Here is a 7,382-nt window from a genome sequence, read left to right as displayed (position 1 = left end):
TAACTCACAGTGTGGACTGGAGTGATATGGTGAGCCAAAGCCCATGAAAAGGCTTGCCATAGCTCCTGGCACACAATAGATGCTACATAAATGGCGACTGTCTACTGTTGAATTCCACAGTGGGACACCTTTCCCCTGGCTTCCTTTGTTCCCATATGTTTTCAGGTGGTTTCCTATGGATAGGGGTTATTGTTGTTGTTAGTTGCTGTCAAGTCAACTCAAAACTCATGGCAGCCTCATGTGAAGAGTAGAACCGCTCCACAGGAGTTTCAAGGCTGTGACCTTTTGGAAGCAAATAGCCAGGCTTGTCTTCTGAGGTACTTCTGGGTGGGTTTGAACCACCAACCTTTTGACTAGTAGTCAAGCACTTAACCATTTGTGCTACCCAAGGATAAGGGCACAGTTAGTAATGATGGCTATCTTTGTTAGGTTTCTAGCACTTTACGTGTATTAACTGTAATCATTTCATCTTACTGTCCCCATTTTACAGATTGTAAAATTCAGGACTGAGTTCACTAAAAAGAATTGCCTGGCAGTGCAATTCCACCAAAAAGGGGCAGAACTCAGATTCACATCCCTGCAGCCTGGCTCTAAGACCCATATGTTCCTCTCACCTCCACCTCAGTGCACAGAGCTATTGGCCAAGCCAAGACAGTAGTCTCAGGAGGATCTTGGACCCTGGATCTTGCACCAACCAAATGAGGAACAAGGCGTGAGATCTTAGATCTTCAGCCTGAGCCTCTTCTTGGACTTCTAGGCTTGGCCTCTTCCTTGAAGGTCTAACTGACAGCTTGAAACCCATGTGCTCAAATCTCAAGTCCCAATCCACCCTGCCCCTCCCACAGTCTTTCCCACTTCTGAAAATGGCAGCTCTATCCTTCAGTTGCTGAGGCCAGAAGCCTTTGAGTTGACCGCTCACCCTCCTTCATATATCCATTCTATCAGGTTGTCTTCAGATACACCCAGAACCCCACTAGTTCTCACTGCCTTCCCCTCTTACCATCATCTTCCGCTGGGTAATTGCTTAGCTTCCTAACTGCTCTCCCCACTCAGCACAGCAGCCCCAGGGATCCAGTTAAATGTATGTTGGATCCTATTTCTCCTCTGTTCGGAACCCTCCTGTGGCTCCCCATCCAACCCATAGGAAAAGCCGCTGCCTGAGAATTGCTTTACAGCACCCCCTTATCTCTCAGACTTTGTCGTCTTCTACTTTCCCTTTGGCCCCTGAACTCCAACCACCCTGGCCTCTTGGCTGTCCCTTGAACATACCAGGATACCTCAGGACCCTTGCCCTTCCTGTTCCCTGTGCCTGGAACTCTTCCCCCAGATATCCACATGGCTGGCTCCCTAATGACCTTCTGCTCTGACCCCAGTGCTGCAGTCTCAATGAGGCCTTCCCTGACCACTTTGTACCACTGTAACACCCCAAGGGCCCTTAGCCCCCACACTGCTTTCCTTTTCTCCCTAGCAATTATCATCCCATAACATAGTCTATGTATTTTTTGTTCTTAAATAACAGCTTACTGAGATGTAATTCACATACCATACAGTGCATCCATTTAAAGTATACAGTCCAATGGGTTTTGGTCTATTTACACAGTGTGCAGCTATCACTGGAATCCATTTTGGAACATTTTCATCAGCCCAGCATGAAACCCCATGCTATTGCCAGCCATTGCCATCCCCCACTTCTCTAGTCATACTTGTTTATTTTACTCGTTTATTTATTTAGTTTTTCAATTGTCTATCTCTTCCTAAAAGAGACCTGATAGTGCAGTCGTTCAGAGCTAAACTGTTAACCAAAAGGGTCAATCCCACCAGCTGGACAAAGCTGAGGCAGTCTGCTTCTGTAAAGATTCACAGCCTTGGAAACCCATAGGGCAGTTCTGCTCTGTCCTGTGGAGCCCTGCGAGTCAGGATTGACTAGATGACTATGGGTTTTGTTTTTTGTGTTTGTCTCTTCCTACTAAAATGTATGGTCCATGAGTGCAAGGATATTTATTTTGTTCCCTGAAATAACCCCAGAACCAATAATACTGCCTGGTACATAGTAGGCTCTCAGGAGATTTGTTAAAAGAATGAGTGGAAGGATGGATGGACGGACGGATGGATGGGGCAGAAAGGTGAAGAGATGGGAGAGATAGTCATGGATGGAATGTTTCTGCTTAGGCAGTGACCTGCCGTGCTTGACCACCCCCTAATTCAGGGCTGTGCTCTCTGAGTCTGGCCAACCAGAGAAAAATGAAACTGTATTTACTTATGATCTAATTGACTATCACACAACTGAGCTGTGTATTAATTAGTTCCTGATGGAATTGGAGCATTGATCTCAGAAGGACTATTTAAGGATGAATTGCTATTGAAATTCCAGCAAGTTCTGAATTATGAAAGGATTCAGGACCCACAAGGCAACTGTTCCCAAAGGAATTCCCTGTACCTAAGACAGGCACTTCTCGCCATGGTGTGCCTCCCACCCTGTAAAATGCTTTCCTGGAGCCTGAATCTGGAAATTGTACTTCCATTTTCTTCAAGCACCTAGAGTCATGAGATAACCACTGCCAGTCTCAGGCTCTTTCAGTGACCAGGCGTAAATTGTTCTTAAGCTTGGCACCACAGACCCCTTTGGCAGTCTGGCAAAGCCTATGGATTGTCTCAAAATAGTAATTTTAAATGCATAAAATGAAGTACATAGAATTACAAAGGAAACCAATTAGATTTAAATTCACTTATCAAGACATTTTTCATTTAAGTTGTGGTATTGTGATATGTACACTTTTTATTAACATATGATCTAACGAGACTTGCAGCAGCACTGATGACCCTGTGATTTTGAAGTAGTGATGAGTGTGAATGATATTTTGATATAATCTGAAACAGCTGGACCAGGGCAAGGAACTCTGCATTTTCACAAGCTCCCCTGGGATTCGTATAGAGAGGGTCCAAGCAGGACTGTTGGGGAAAACACTTCTTTAAGAAGAAATGCCACATCGTGGGGGACTCAGCTAATTCCCAAAGCATGCCCATGTCCCTTGGTAACTTAGGATCTGGCTGAAACAGAGTTGGGGCACGTCTGCTTGGGCATGACTATGAAGGGGCTCTCACACCAGGGGTCCACACACACTCATCCGGGATCTCAAAGGCTGGTCCTGGTTCTTAATGGCCCCTCCCAGCTTCTGGGACCCAGGCTGAGGCTCTAATGAATTCTGGCACATTTCTCAGAAGAAAGGAGTCCCTGGGTGGTGCAAATTGTTAAGTGCCCAGCTACTAACCTAGAGGTTAGTGGTACAAACCCACCCAGAGGTACCTTGGAAGAAAGGCCTGGTGATCTGTCTGAAAACCCAGGCATTGAAAACCCTGTGGAACAGTTTAACAGACACACCTGGGGTTGCCATTAGTCTGAATGGACTCCATAGCAACTGGTTTGACTTTTGAGGAAGGGGGGCGGGCGTTTCTTCAAAGAAAGGATTTGCTCAACAAATCTGCATTTCACCTAAGCAGGCAGCCCACAGGAGCAGCTTGCCACATAAATTGTGTTTAAGGACAATTTACTCTGTAAATTAAACGCTGTTGTTGAGGATGAATCTTGACTTTCGCATATGAATTGTTGGCACGTAAATGGGCATTGCTAATTACAGATGGGGCTTGCACACTCATTAAGTCAGCCCAGTAGAACTTGTGTGGAGGCAGTTTGATAAGTCACATCGGCAGCTGAAGGTGATACCGTTGCCTTCTTTCCTGCTCGGTCTGTAATTTGCACTGACTTGCTCTGTGGATTGAATCAATACTGCCTTGCTCTCGCCATGTCCCTAGAGAGGCCAGTCTTCATATTCAAAGGTTACACCATCAGTGTGGATTCTATTTTCCCCGTGAAGGTGAGATGGAAAGGGTTTGTCTTGGACTGTCCAGACTTCTTGAAACCAGGAGATGGTTGGTCAGGGTGAGGGACCAGCCTCTGACCATGGCCTTTCTAGCTAGTGGTAGTAATGATAGCAGCTGGTATTTACTAATCTAGGCTACTATGTTAGAAGCCTTACATGACTTCTTTCTGATGTCCTGTGAACGTCCCTGTTCTGTGATATGGGAATGGAGGCAAGAGGAGGAGAAACAGCTTGACCAAGATCAAACACCCCTGAGAATAGAAGGGCTGAGATGGGAACCCAGGCTTTTTAAAGTAAAGCTTTCATACCCAATGGCCAGAAAACACTCTCTTCTAGAAAGACCTGTAGATGTTTCTGCTCAAGACCTGAGAGCCCCGTCTGTCAGATCAGAGTGTTGGGCAGGCCTGTGTGCCCTCCAGCTCCGAGGCTCTGCGATTTGCTCTACAGGCTGTATTGTGGATGGTCCTGTGAAGTCAACTGGAGATGTGAAAATTCACAAAGGTTGCCAAGTGCCTCACCAGGTACCTAGATTAGGGGCCTCCCTTATGGCTGGGACTTCTCCCCTGCAACCCCTGCTGGTTTCCTCAGTTGGACAGATAAACAGATCTTATTGTTCTTAGGTACCGTCAAGTCAGTTCAGACTCACAGTGACCCTCTGCACAACAGAATGAAACACTGCCCAGTCCGGCACCATCCTCATAATTGTCCCTATGTTTGAGCCCATTATTGTAGCCACTGTGTCAGTCCATCTCATTGAAGAGCTTTCTTTTTTTTTCTGACCCTCTACTTTACCAAGGGGAGCTCTGGTGGGTAATGCCAAAGGCATTTGACTGCTAACCAGAACGCTAGTGGTTCAAACCACCAGCCACTCCTCAGAAGGAAGACTGGGCAATCTGCTTCCATAGAGATACCACCTCAGAAACCCAAGGAGGGGTCACTATGAGTCAGATCTGACTCAACGACAGTGAGTTTTGTTTGTTTGTTTGTTCGTTTGTTTTTACTTTACCAAGCATGATGCTCTTCTGCATGGACTAGTCTCTCCTGATAATGTGTCCAAAGTATGTGACACGAGTCTCACCATCCTCACTTCCAAGGAACATTCTGCCTATACGTATTCCAAGACAAATTTGTTCATCCCTCTGGAAGTCCATGGTATATTCTGTTCTTCTTTGGTCTTCCTTAGTCATTGTCCAGCTAGATGAATAGATAGATAAAAACCAGAAAACCAAAGCCATTGCCATTGAGTCAATTCCGACTCACAGCCATCCTGTAGACAGATAGATAGATGGCTTCTACTGAGTCAACTCCAATTCACGGCCACCTCATATACAACAGAACAGAATGTTGCCCTGTCCTATGTCATCCTCACGATCACTGGATGTCTGAGTCCCTCATTGTGGCTACTGTGCCCATCCATGTCATTAAGATTCTCTCTCCCTTCCTGGCCCTCTACTTCACCAAACAGGCTGTCCTCCTCCAGCGATTGATCCCTCCTGATGACATGTCCAAAGCAAGCAAGTTGGACAGTGTTGTGTTGTGATCCGTGAGGTGTTCATTAGCTAATTTTCAGCCAGGCCTTTCTTCCTGGTCTTAGTCTAGAAGTTTTGCTGAAACCTGTCCACCATGAGTAACCCTGCTGGTATTTAAAAGATCAGAGACATAGCAACACACAAGCCATCACAGTATGACAAACTGGCAAATGGGTGGTAGATTTCCTCAGGGCATCATATTAAAATGCAGAACTGCCTAGATCCACTGAGAGAGAGGTCCAGACCATGACTCTTTGTCAAGCCTACTGTGGCTGGGAGTGAAAATACATCCATGATTTCTGGAGTACCTGCTGGAAAGCAAATGCTCTAAATACATGAAAGGTGAAATTACACGGGAAAGGTGAAATTTTATCATTCCCATTACTCAGAAAAGAAAACTGAGACTTAGAAGAATAAATGTCTTGTCCAGGGCCATACAGTGTCAGAGGCATAATGCAAACCCAGGTTTTTTTCTTTTCTCACTCTGCTATGTCCAGTTCAGCTTTGTATTCTGAGCATATATCTTAGTTCTACAGCTCAGGAAGTATCTGTTGAATGTCAAATGAATGAATGGCCCCAAGTAATCTAGTCTGGAACAAAAACTGAAGAGACTCTCACAGGTGAATGAGACCCCTTTTTTTTTTTTAATTTATGATAACATCTTCATTGAGATAAAATCCGCATACCATCAATCTGTTCATTTAAAATGTATAATTAAATGCTTTTTAGTGTATTCACTAAGTTGTACAGTCATCACCATAACCAATTTTAGGACATTTTCATTACCTCTCAAAGAAACCCATATTCTTAGCTATGCCCCAGTGCCCCCCATCTTTCTCAGCCCTAAGCAACCTCTAGTCTACTTTTTATCTCTATATGTTTACCAATTGCACATTTCATACAAAGAAAATCATACAATGTGGGGCCTTTTGTGTCTTAGCATAATGTCAAGGTTCAAGCACATTTTAGCAAGTATCAGCACTTCACTGCTTTTTATGGCCTAGTAATATTCCATTGTACGGATATCCACTCCTATTTATCCATTGGTCAGTTGATGGTTATTTGGATTGCTTTCACTTGGCTATTATGAGTAAGGCTGCTGCGAACATCTGTGTGCAGGATCTTTTTGTGTGGACGTATGTTTTCACTTCTCTCGAGTATTTACTTAGGCGGAGAACTACTGGATCGTCTGGTAGCTCTGTGTTTAACTTTTTGAGGAACTAAAGACTATTTTCCAAAGTGCCTACATTATTTTACATTCCTACCACATTCTTTCCAACACTGATTATTCCCTGACTCTTTGATTATAGTCATCCTAGTGGGTGTGAAGTGATATCTCATTGTGGTTTTTGATTTGCATTTTTTCTGGTACATAATGATGTCAAGCATGTTTTCCTATGTTTAATGGCCATTTGTCTGTTTTCTTTGGGGAAATGTCTATTCAGATCCTTTATTCATCTTTTATTTTGAAGTTGAAAGTATATATTTTTCATGGGAAAAAAATTGAATATAACAGCATATTGTTGTTGTTAGGTGCCATCGAGTTGGCTCTGACTCCTAGTGACCCTACGTACAACAGAATGAAACACTGCCCAGTCCTGCGCCATCCTAACAACCTTGCTGTGCTTCAGCTCATCATTGTAGCCACTGTGTCAGTCCATCTCATTGAGGGTCATCCCCTTTTTTGGTGACCCTATGCTTTACCAAGTATGGTATCTTTCTCCAGGGACTGGTCTCTTTTGACAAAAATGACCAAAGCAGGTGAGATGAAGCCTGGCCATTCTCTCTTCCAAGGAGCATTCTGGCTGCACTTCTTCCAGGACAGAATTGTTCATTCTTCTGGCAGTCCATAGTAGCGTTAGTATTCTTCACCAGCACCACAATTCAGAGTCATCAGTTCTTCCACAGTCTTCCTTATTCATTGTCCAGCTTTCACATGCATATGAGGCAATTGAAAATACCATGACTTGGGTTC

General features: G+C 44.3%; 1 protein-coding gene across 1 annotated transcript in view; it reads left to right on the top strand.

Annotated features, from left to right (window-relative positions):
* BTBD11 (BTB domain containing 11) overlaps nucleotides 1–7,382 on the top strand; it is a 438,517-nt gene that overhangs the window by 243,293 nt on the left and 187,842 nt on the right. The window lies entirely within an intron of this gene.

This window comes from Orycteropus afer, unplaced genomic scaffold (genome assembly GCF_000298275.1).
Source record: "Orycteropus afer afer isolate SDZICR_OR568_19922 unplaced genomic scaffold, OryAfe1.0 scaffold00209, whole genome shotgun sequence".
NCBI classification, from domain to species: Eukaryota; Metazoa; Chordata; class Mammalia; order Tubulidentata; family Orycteropodidae; genus Orycteropus; species Orycteropus afer.
The sequence above is the reverse complement of the archived record's forward strand: the minus strand, read 5'-3'. Positions and strand labels throughout refer to the sequence as shown.